At 38.6% G+C, this 10816-nt stretch overlaps 1 protein-coding gene across 1 annotated transcript in view; it reads right to left on the bottom strand.

Moving 5' to 3' along the window:
* The window catches only part of LOC115220286 (protein Wnt-16-like), a 276791-nt gene that overhangs the window by 235276 nt on the left and 30699 nt on the right, over nucleotides 1-10816 (bottom strand). The gene's annotated exons all lie outside the window — the stretch shown is intronic.

Genomic DNA, 10816 nt, shown 5'->3' with positions numbered 1-10816 from the left:
AAGATTACAAGATTTACAGAATGGGTAGATAGGTACCGGGCTACATATGTTTCATAGCGTGCGGAACCTCGGAAGTGATAAATACCCAAGCGAGGTGTATACCGCAGGCTATTAAATTCATTGATTAAATGAAAGTTTACATTGCCGCAAGGAGGTACATGTTAACGCAAATCTTGTATTTATATACGTATATAAGTATATATGTGTTTCACAGACAGACAGACAGACAGTAGACAGGCAGACAGACAGATAGATAGATAGATAGATAGATAGATAGATAGATAGATAGATAGATAGATAGATAGATAGATAGATAGATAGATAGATAGATAGATTTAGCCACACAGGGCTTAACATAGAGGAGACAATACAATGTAGAATTTTTCTTTTTCGAAATCGATCAAAAGGGATCGAAAAAATGGCGTTTTTGGGAACGTGTACACCAATAGATAACAAGATAACATTTTTTTTAACAATTTGAATTCCCAAAAAGGGGAGAAAATATAACACTAACTACAGTTATCCGTGCAAAGAAAACACCTACACAAAATAACCACGGTGACCTCGGCAAAAGGAAAGATATATGAGAGGAAAGTGCCCTCTCTCTCTTTGTTTGTTTTACAGGTTAATGCTCAAGGTGGTTCTGTCATTCATACGTACCATTTTTGCTACATTAACCCATCTTTTATTAAATCTTTCATTAGACAAAACTTCCCTTTCTACCTTTATCTTCCTTTTCAAGTGATACTCGAAAAAGTTGACGAGAGATAGACTCGGCTGTGTTTGATCCACGATTGCAGTTCGGTCAAGGAGAAGAGCTGCGGGAAGCAGGTCTCACAAACGGCGCCGACACTTGTTCACCGTCGTTTAAGAAATGTTGGAGATGGCGCAGTCTCAGCGCATGTCTGCGCATCATTAACCACGGCATGCCCAGCCCTCTATTTAGCGGATGTTGCCAGTAAATGGATCGCCTGACCATCGAAACGCTTCACTTCCACAAAAAGCAGAAGAGTATGCGCTCCAGCTGTGTGCTGGTAGGGTCGGGACAAGGCACAACGGTCAGATGGTAGAAGATGACTGATGCGACTTTTTAAAGATAGCTTCCTCTCGGCCCACAGCTCGGTGAGAGTGACCACTCTACTCATTATCTCGTTCCAGTTCTTCTCCATTTGGAGGTCTGGACCGAACCAGACCCCGAGCTATTTAACCGGTTCGTCGGTCCAGCGTCCCATGGTGGGGACGCTGTTCGACGGCATGGGCTTGCTTCTCCACGTGCCGTGCCGCAAACCCACTGACTTTTCCCGCTTAATTTTTGCTCCCATTACCGATTCGTTTTCTCTTCATGTCTCGCCTGAGGCTTGACACTATAACGATGACATCGACCGCGTATGCAGACACGCTCGTCCCGCATTCCAAATCTCGCGGGATGCCCCTCGGCGTCGCCAGCTTCCGCAGTAGCGTCTCAAAAGTCAATACTTAAAGAAGTGACGAGATGAGATATCTCTGACGGACCGAACGCGTGATGTCGAAGGGTTTGGACAGATGGTCATTCACTCGACCTACCGAGCGGATGCTAGGACCGAAACCAGCTGCCTTGACGACAGCCGCCAAGTATCGATGGTCAACACTATCGAAGGCTTTTGATTGATCCAAACTGATCAGCGCCCCACCCATACCAGGTTCCTTAACTACCCTGTTCATGATGTAGTGCATGAGGTGGAGGTTGTCATGGATAGTTCTGACCGGCACGGTGCATGTTTGCGCCTTGTCGACCAGTTTCTTGATGACAAGCGCCAACCTCTATGATGGTGGTGTGGGTAGCAGTGCTGGTTTGTTCTTGGGATTCTGGTTTTCTTTTTGTTCTTGTTGTTGTTTTTGTTGTTGTTCTGACAGTTTGTAGTTTATTTTCAAAGATAGCAACGTGACCTTCTGCTATCAACAGTAACATTTGGGTCGTGCCATCCGGTAGCTTTATCAAATTATTTTCGATTGTCCCCTGATTTGCCTGGATTAGAAGCTACACCCTTTGTCCAACTCAGTTTTGCTGTTCCGGGACGGCAATTTCTAATATGTTTGTATTTTCATCGAAATCGTAACAGACGGTTGATACCAGCCATCTTATTTGTATCTCAGGGGACACATCTTTGATTCTCACCTTCGTCACCCGACGACCGAGATAAGTGGGAATCATTATCAAGTCCTCACACTCGAGGGATTTGTGTTCCTCCGTGTCGAATCTTACCTCGATCGTGGCAAATCCTTTTCCCCTTGCGATATATATTTTATAAGTTCAAATGGGCCGTAGACATTTCTCAACTGTTTGTTGAGTGCCTTGTTCTAGTTTTTAGTCTTAATGTTCATGGTTTTATATATTATTGTTGTTGTTTTTTAGAAATGTCCTTTAAAATGCTTTCTGGGGTGTTGAGGTTTATAGTCCTATTTTCTTTGTTCAATAATTTTTTGCAGTAGTTCTTCTGCTGAGAAGGATACTAACTGTCTTTTTTGTCTCAAAATAGCTGCAAAGTTATTCAGTTTGTCAATTGTATTCTTGCTGGTAGTGGTTTTTGTAAGAGTGGTAGTAATAGGAGGGGTAATAGAGATGGTTTCACCGTTCATCTCTCTGCTTTCCCTTCTCAATTGTTCGGAAGGAAAGCTTGCGTCAGTATGCGTATTGTTGTTCAGATGTGAGCGTGTGTGTGTGTGTGTGTGTGTGTGTGTGGTGTGTGTCTGTGTCTGTGTCTGTGTGTGTGTGTGTGTTTGTGTGTGTCAGTGCATCGATGTTTTCTTTTTTCTTCGACTTGTTCGGTGATAGTAATGGCGGAATGCTGACAGTGTTAGCTGAACTGTCCATGTCAGTTTTCCAAACGGATGAAAATATTTATGAGATAAGATGTCGCAATATGAAAATTCGCCCTTAAAACGCAAAATTTTCGAGTGAGCTCAAGTCCAGGCAGTTATTATTAGGTACCTTTCTGACAAAAATATATACAGATATACACAAACGAACACAACAAAATAGATGAACTTACCCAAGACGACACGAACAACAGCCAATCAGATAGATAGATAGACGACAGACAGACAGACAGACAGACAGACAGACAGACAGACAGATAGATAGATAGATAGATAGATAGATAGATAGATAGATAGATAGATAGATAGATAGATAGATAGATAGATAGATAGATAGATAGATAGATAGATAGATAGATAGACAGACAGATAGATAGATAGATAGATAGATAGATAGATAGATAGATAGATAGATAGATAGATAGATAGATAGATAGATAGATAGATGTGTTGTCGCACTTATTCGCTCGCTTTCTTCCAAAAATTTAATGCTCTTAGCTTAGATTTTGGGGGTCTACCAACTTTGAACAGCCTCAAGTGTAACAGACCGAAACTGTAATGATGGTTGGAAGCTTGACTGATGAATAGAAAGCCACGTATGTTCCATCCTGGTTTTCCTGTCTGTCTTTGTATCGTCCATCAGTCCGTATGGTTTTATTGTTGTCCGTCACGTTCTTCCAGCTCTATATTTAAGAGATGAAGAATTATATATATTATTTGCATTATTTACATTTGACGGATATTTGTCCTCATCTTGTTTGTTGTTAACAAGTTTCGGCTGATATAACCTTCCAGCCTTCATCAGGCGTCTTGGGGAAAGGTTATTTTTCGATGTTGTTGTTGTTGTTACTATTATTATTATTATTATTATTATTATTATTATTATTATTATTATTATTATTATTATTATTATTCAGGTCACTGCCTGGAATTGAACTCGGAATCTTGGGGTTAGTAGCCGGCGTTCTGAACCATTACGCCATATGCTCGTGTACACATGGCTTAGTGGTTAAGAGCGCGGGCTACTAATCCCAAGATTCAGAGTTCGATGCCAGGCAGTGACCTGAATAATATAATAATAATAATAATAATAATAATAATAATAATAATAATAATAATAATAATAATAACAAAAAGGATGCAGACGAGGCTCATACGGATGCAAAGATCAGCTCCTAATTAATCACATGATCCTTGAGAACTGCCATAACAAGCGCAGAAATCTCAGCTCTTCATGGATTTATTATAAAAAAGCCTTTGACAGCATACCGCATTCGTGGACATTTTCAAAATTTCTCCTGTGATTTCAGATTTTTTAAAGTATAATATGTCACTATGGAACACGAAGCTCCAATTATATCATTCTAATGGAATATTGCGCTCAAACAACATTAGCATAAACTGTGGAATTTTCCAAGGTGACTCACTTTCACCACTAATTTTCTGCATAGCACTAATACCACTCTCAAGTGAACTGAATAGAACAGGATATGGCTACAAAATTGACAACAGGAAAATAAGCCATCTATTTTTTATGGATGATTTAAAGCTATATGGCAAAAATGATGAAGAGCTTGAAGGATTATTACATACCGTGAAAGGATTCAGTGATGATATCGGGATGGAGTTTGGCCTTGAAAAGTGTGCCAAAGCCACTTTTAAGGAAGGGAAATTGGTAAGGTCTAGTTCGATCGAATTAGATGTCGAAACAGTAATAAAGGAACTTGAGCAGGAACAAACCTATAAATACCTAGGAATAAATGAAGGCTCTGGTATCCAGCATGCAAGCATAAAAGAGAAGGTTAGGAAGGAATGTTATAGAAGAGTTCGAGCAGTCCTGAAGTCTGAGCTGAATGCATATAATAGCCATAAATTCCTTAGCAGTACCAGTTGTTCTTTATAGCTTCAATGTGCTTAACTGGAATACCAGTGAAATAATGAAAATTGACAGAAAATCCGCAAGCTACTGACTTGTAATAAGATGCACATCCAAGGCAGACGTGGATCGCCTTTACCTTCCCAGAGCTCAGGGAGGTCGAGGTTGATCCAGCTTGAACTTACATACAAAACCACCACAATCGGACTGGCCAATTACCTTGAAGCAACTAACGATTGGATGCTAAAACTTGTTGAAAAACATGAAAGACTGAAAAGACTTCACTCTATTCTGAAAGAGAGCAAAAAATTCGCTACTGATCTCTTATATACCCACCAGATTGATCAGGCTGAAGGAAATGCGCCAACTGCAGCTGCAAAGAAAATAAAATTAATTGCAAAGACAAAAGCACATGAAAATTTAGCTTGCAGATGGGAACAAACTTCTGCATGGCAAGTATGTGGTCCGTAGCAAACAAGCTGATGTCGACCAGAAACACACGCACCAATGGTTACGAAGCTCAGGGCTAAAAGCGGAGAGTGAAGGTTTCATATTAGCTGCTCAAGACCAAAGCTTATTAACAACAAACAAGTTGAGGACAAATATCTGTCAAATGTAAATAATGTAAATAACGTTACGTTGTTGTTCCATTTTTTAGATTTATATATACATATAGCGGCGTACGTACACCTTTTCGTTAGATAGATAGGTAAATAGATAGATAGATAGATAGATAGATAGATAGATAGATAGATAGATAGATAGATAGATAGATAGATAGATAGATAGATAGATAGATAGATAGATAGATAGATAGATAGATGTAGTAATAGGGGTTAAATAATCAAACACATCTCACATTAAGCTCTCCGCCAAGTGCATGGCTAACAAGTATGTATTATATTGTTCTATGGCTATTGTTCCCTTAAAGCCAATCACAAGTGCCAACATGCTGAAACTATGCCTGTGGCTATCTAGAGTCAGCTTACTTTCGGTAATAGAGTTCATGTTTTCAACCACAATGTATCGTTCTGAAGATTAGTCAGTTGGTTCCCATATCTGTACCCTTCTATATACACATGTATATTTATCTATTTACTGTATATGCTTGTTAATATTGACGTAACATCTATAAAACAAATAACAAGATTATGAAACAGCTGTAACGGTATGAAATAAACATCTGCACTCTCACATCACTTTCTTTATATCCTCTATATATGCGCGCGCACATGTGTGTTTGTACGCGCGCGTGTGTGTGTGTGCGTGTGTGCGTGTATGTGTAGTGTGTGTGTGTGTGTGTATGTGTGTGTGTTTCGGCCAAAGATTGGCCCACACCATGTCTAACTTAATAGCACCACCTAATAGGATTTGCTAAGTTAAGTTTTGCAGTATCATGGCCCATTCAAGTCGGGATTTCTTGTTGAGTGAGCTGTATCCAGGTATAGGAGGCTTCTCTGGTATCCCTTGAAGAAATTTGTCCAGACTCTGTTTAAATGGTGATGGGATCATTTTTCTCTTTGGTTTGTATTGGGACTGTGTTAGATAGGGCAGGGCCTGTTGAGGGATAGAAATTGTGTGGTAGTATATTTGTGTGTTGCAATCCTGAACTATCTAGGGAACGTATGGCCAGTGGTCCCAGCCTTGGAGGAATTCTGAAACTAATGTTAAGGTCGTTTGGGCAATGCTGGTGGCATATTCTCCACATTGTGCAAAAGATATATCGCTCGCGGCGGCGCTGGAATGAATAGATTTCAGTGCTTTAAAGCGGCCCCAATAAACAAGATCAGTCGTGCCCTTAATTCTTTCAATGAATGCACTCTGCAGTGATTCGATTCTAGAGATGTTTTGTTTTGTGTGGGGAGTTCACAGAAAACAGCAGTATTCTAGGTGTGGCCGTACAAAGGAGGAAAGGGGAATGAAGACACCTCGTTCTCTGACCGGAAGGTTCTTAGGATCCAGGGGCTCAGGTTACGCGCTATATCGACTTTACTGTTGATGTGGGCACTCCAACACAGATTGTTGTCAACAATTACATCTAAGCCTCTGATATCATTAGATGCTGTGAGTTGTTCCCCTGAAGCAAGAGAATATGGTTGTTTTAGCATAGTCTTTTTTCTATAATGATTCAGTTCAGAATTTCTCTCATTTAGTCGCATTTTGCTTTCGTCTGCTCATTGACCTACAGCATATATATATACATATATAAATATACGTATATATATACATATATATATATATATGTGTGTGTGTGTGTGTGTGTGTGTGTGTGTGTGTGTGTGTGTGTGTGTATACGTATATTTATATATGTGTGTATATATATATATATGTGTGTGTGTGTGTGTATGTTTATATATATATGTGCGTGTGTGTGTGCATATATATATATATATATATATATACGTATATATATATAAGTGATAAATAAATAAAAATATATGCATACATACAAACATATATGTACGTACCTACATCTACATGTATATATACATGCATATATAAATAATTATACGTGAGTACAGGACACCACAATAAGACGTAGAAACGGGGGAAAAAAAAAAAAAAGAACACAAAAACAAGAAAACGAAAAAACAAAAAACAAGAAAACGAAAAAACAGTTACAGGACGAGCTACACAAGGAAAAACCCCCGTCATCAGCTGTCGCTAGTAGAGTCAAGCATGTTTCGAAGGCAGAGACAGAACACTAATCCCCTAGTCCTTCCTGCGAGAGAATTAAAATAAAATTCCAAGCAGCGGGGCAAAATGAGTACGAACACGAACAGGATGTAACAATAAAACTGCAAAAATAAAAATACATGTACAAAAAATACAAATAATTACAAAACGAGAAAATAATAAGAGAATATGATACAGGAAATCAAACACACAAGAGGACGAACGAAAAAGCCTTTTTTTGGCATAGACGAAGGATACTGTGGCAGATCGTGGAGGCAGTCTTTTCAGTAGTAAGAGCAACGTGTAAAAGAAATTTTATTTTATAGGCTGGCAGTAAGGAAGAAGGAAGGAGGAGGGGGACACGCGGCTGAGAGAGAGAGGAGGAGTGGGAGGGAGAGAGAGTGAAGAGGGTAAAGCAAAGGGAGAGAATTCCGCATCTTAAATATAATAATATACGTGTTCGTACTCATTTTGCCCCGCTGCTTGGAATTTTATTTTAATTCTCTCGCAGGAAGGCCTAGTGGATTAGTGTTCTGTCTCTGCCTTCGAAACATGCTTGACTCTACTAGCGACAGCTGATGACCGGGGTTTTTTTCCTTGTGTAGCTCGTCCTGTAACTGTTTTTTTCGTTTTCTTGTTTTTTGTTTTTTTTTTAGTTTTTCCCGTTTCTACGTCTTATTGTGGTGTCCTGTACTCACGTATAATTATTTATATATGCATGTATATATACATGTAGATGTAGGTACGTACATATGGTTGTATGTATGCATATATTTTTATTTATCACCTTATTGTCTGACAACGCCCCGCATCAGGTTCGTTCCGATTCGTCGTTTCGTTCAACCTCTTGGTTCCTGTTATTTTTATATTATATATATATATATATAATATATATATAATATATTATATATATATATATGTCACAATTATTCGGTTGGCATAATAAGGCTCCGAGTTTAGGATGGCGGGGCTGAAAACTGCTCCGGCATCTTGTCAGTTATCGAGGCAATCAAAAAATGCTATGAAAATGACCGTTAAACAAAGGGAAATTACTATATAATTAACCATTATTAAGACAAAAGAGCTATTAGAATGACCGTTAAATATGGGGAGAAAACCCGATGCACACATATGCATATCCGCACACACGCACGCACACGCACACACACACACACACACATGCACATACCCACACACGCAGAATTTATATTCAAATACACGTCTAAAATACACACATGCTGTATATGCATATGCTCTCTTACACTCGCGGGAAACACTCGCATGTACACCCACATGTATATTTGCAACCATAAGCGTATGAGATGGAAAGCTTTCTTTTACAACCTGGAAGAGGACACTACAGACAACATATTCTATGGAATTAAATCAAAGAGATTCCCTCTAAAATTCAAAGGCTTGGAAGACTTCGAATTGGACCTACTGCAGCTCATGAACAAAATAAAATTTCGTAAGTCTTTTAACACTTTCCAACAGAGGCTGAAAAAAGATATCAAATACATAAAGAGTTCCCAAAAAAACGGCACTTTTTTCTGATAAATCCCAAAACTTATACCTTGTAGAAAATAGCACATATTTACGACTCCTACACAACAACATCATTAATAATTACACCAAAGCTAAGCCACAAATTTATAACGAAATTAATAAAGAAGCTAGCATTATGGCCGCCAGACTTAAATTAGATAAAAAAAAATAGAGATCCTTCCAAATAAAGGAGGCCTTTATAACTATCAAGGACTATAAAAAGAACTTCCTATCTAATCCTAAATGTAGGCTTATTAACCCAGCTAAATCATTATTAGTAAAGAACTTTTATGAAAAATCAATGAGAAAGTCAGGAATACTATTCGCAGCAGCGGCCTTGCAAGCTGTTTAAAATATGACAACTATTTCGGCCGCCATTTTCCCCAACAGGATTTCACGGAAGTACGCTATTCCTTCGTTTCAGCCATCACAAAAATCGACGAACAGGAGATAAATACTGCCAAACAAAGATACGCCACATGGCTGTATGAAACCAGAGTACAACACCGGTCGGCAGACTGATACCTGAGAGTTGCATCAAGGGGCTTTTAGGCGGAAGCCTGAATTACAACGGGCTTGTCCCACAATGAACGTTTCCAGTTACTTTTGGGTACCCCCATGTATACATACATACATACATACATACATACATACATACATACTTATATATATATACAGTGGCGGCCAAAATGTTCAGAACGGCATTGTTTTCGTCAGAAAAGTAGATATGATTTTTTATCAAAGTTGTTTTATATTCTATAATTTTCACAGACAATAAATACGATATTATTTGTTATTGCCTGAGATTTTGGTGTAATTTGAGAGGATAATACAAAAGTTATGGATGATTTAGTGATTTACTGCAAAACCCATGGTGGCCGTGTTTTAGTATATTTAACAGGCGAACGTTTTATTTAGTGTTTTAGTATATTTAACAGGCGAATGTTTTGAATTTGTTTACGTGACGGTTCGTTTACTAAACATTAGTAAGAATATTTGCAGTGTACTTTGTTAATATAATGCCACTTACTCCGTTACCAATTCGTCAGCAGATTATAACGCTTCGAAGGAAGGATAATTTAAGTATTGGATCTATTGCAAAGATTGTTAACAAGTCAAAAAGTGTTGTACACGGTATTCTAAAGGTCTACTTGATTGTGGTTCGTGTGAAGCAAGAAAGTTTACAGGTAGGCCAAGAAAAACGACCAAGAGAGAAGATCGTGCTTTGGTAAAGTTGGTTAAAAAGGACAGATTTAAAACTGCTGCTGCTGTTTCTCGGAAAATGAGCATTGTATTGAAGAAAACTTTATCTCGAAAAACTGTGTCTCGTCGTTTAGTTGAACATGACCTACAAGCAAGAGCACCTGCAGTGAAGCCACTGATCAGCTCCAAGAATAAAAAGTGTCGTCTTACCTTTGCAACCGAACATGTGTTGTGGTCTCAAGAAAAATGGCAAACGGTGCATTTCAGTGATGAATCTAAGTTGGCTCAGATGGGAAAAGGTACGTTCGTAGAAAAGTAGGTGAAAAATTGTTGCCTAAATGCCTTAAGACTAGTGTTAAATTCGGTGGAGGAAGTGTCATGGTTTGGGGAATGATATCTGGAGATGGTGTGGGCCCTTTGGTGCGATTACATAGAAAGTTAAATGCAGGAGTTTATAAACAACTTGTAAAAGATCATGTCTTGCCTGTGCTGAGAAATTCAACTAAGCGACCACCCATATTCATCAATAGCACCATAGAAAATATCAAGCAAAAGGTATGTGTTAAAGCTGTCCGCATAACACGGAATGAAAGGCGAGTTGGGTTCTTCAAGGATAGCATGTTCAAAAGTAACCCAAAACATTTTTACAGGAATTTTGGA

This window comes from Octopus sinensis, linkage group LG16 (assembly GCF_006345805.1).
Source record: "Octopus sinensis linkage group LG16, ASM634580v1, whole genome shotgun sequence".
NCBI lineage: Eukaryota > Metazoa > Mollusca > Cephalopoda > Octopoda > Octopodidae > Octopus > Octopus sinensis.
The sequence above is the reverse complement of the archived record's forward strand: the minus strand, read 5'-3'. Positions and strand labels throughout refer to the sequence as shown.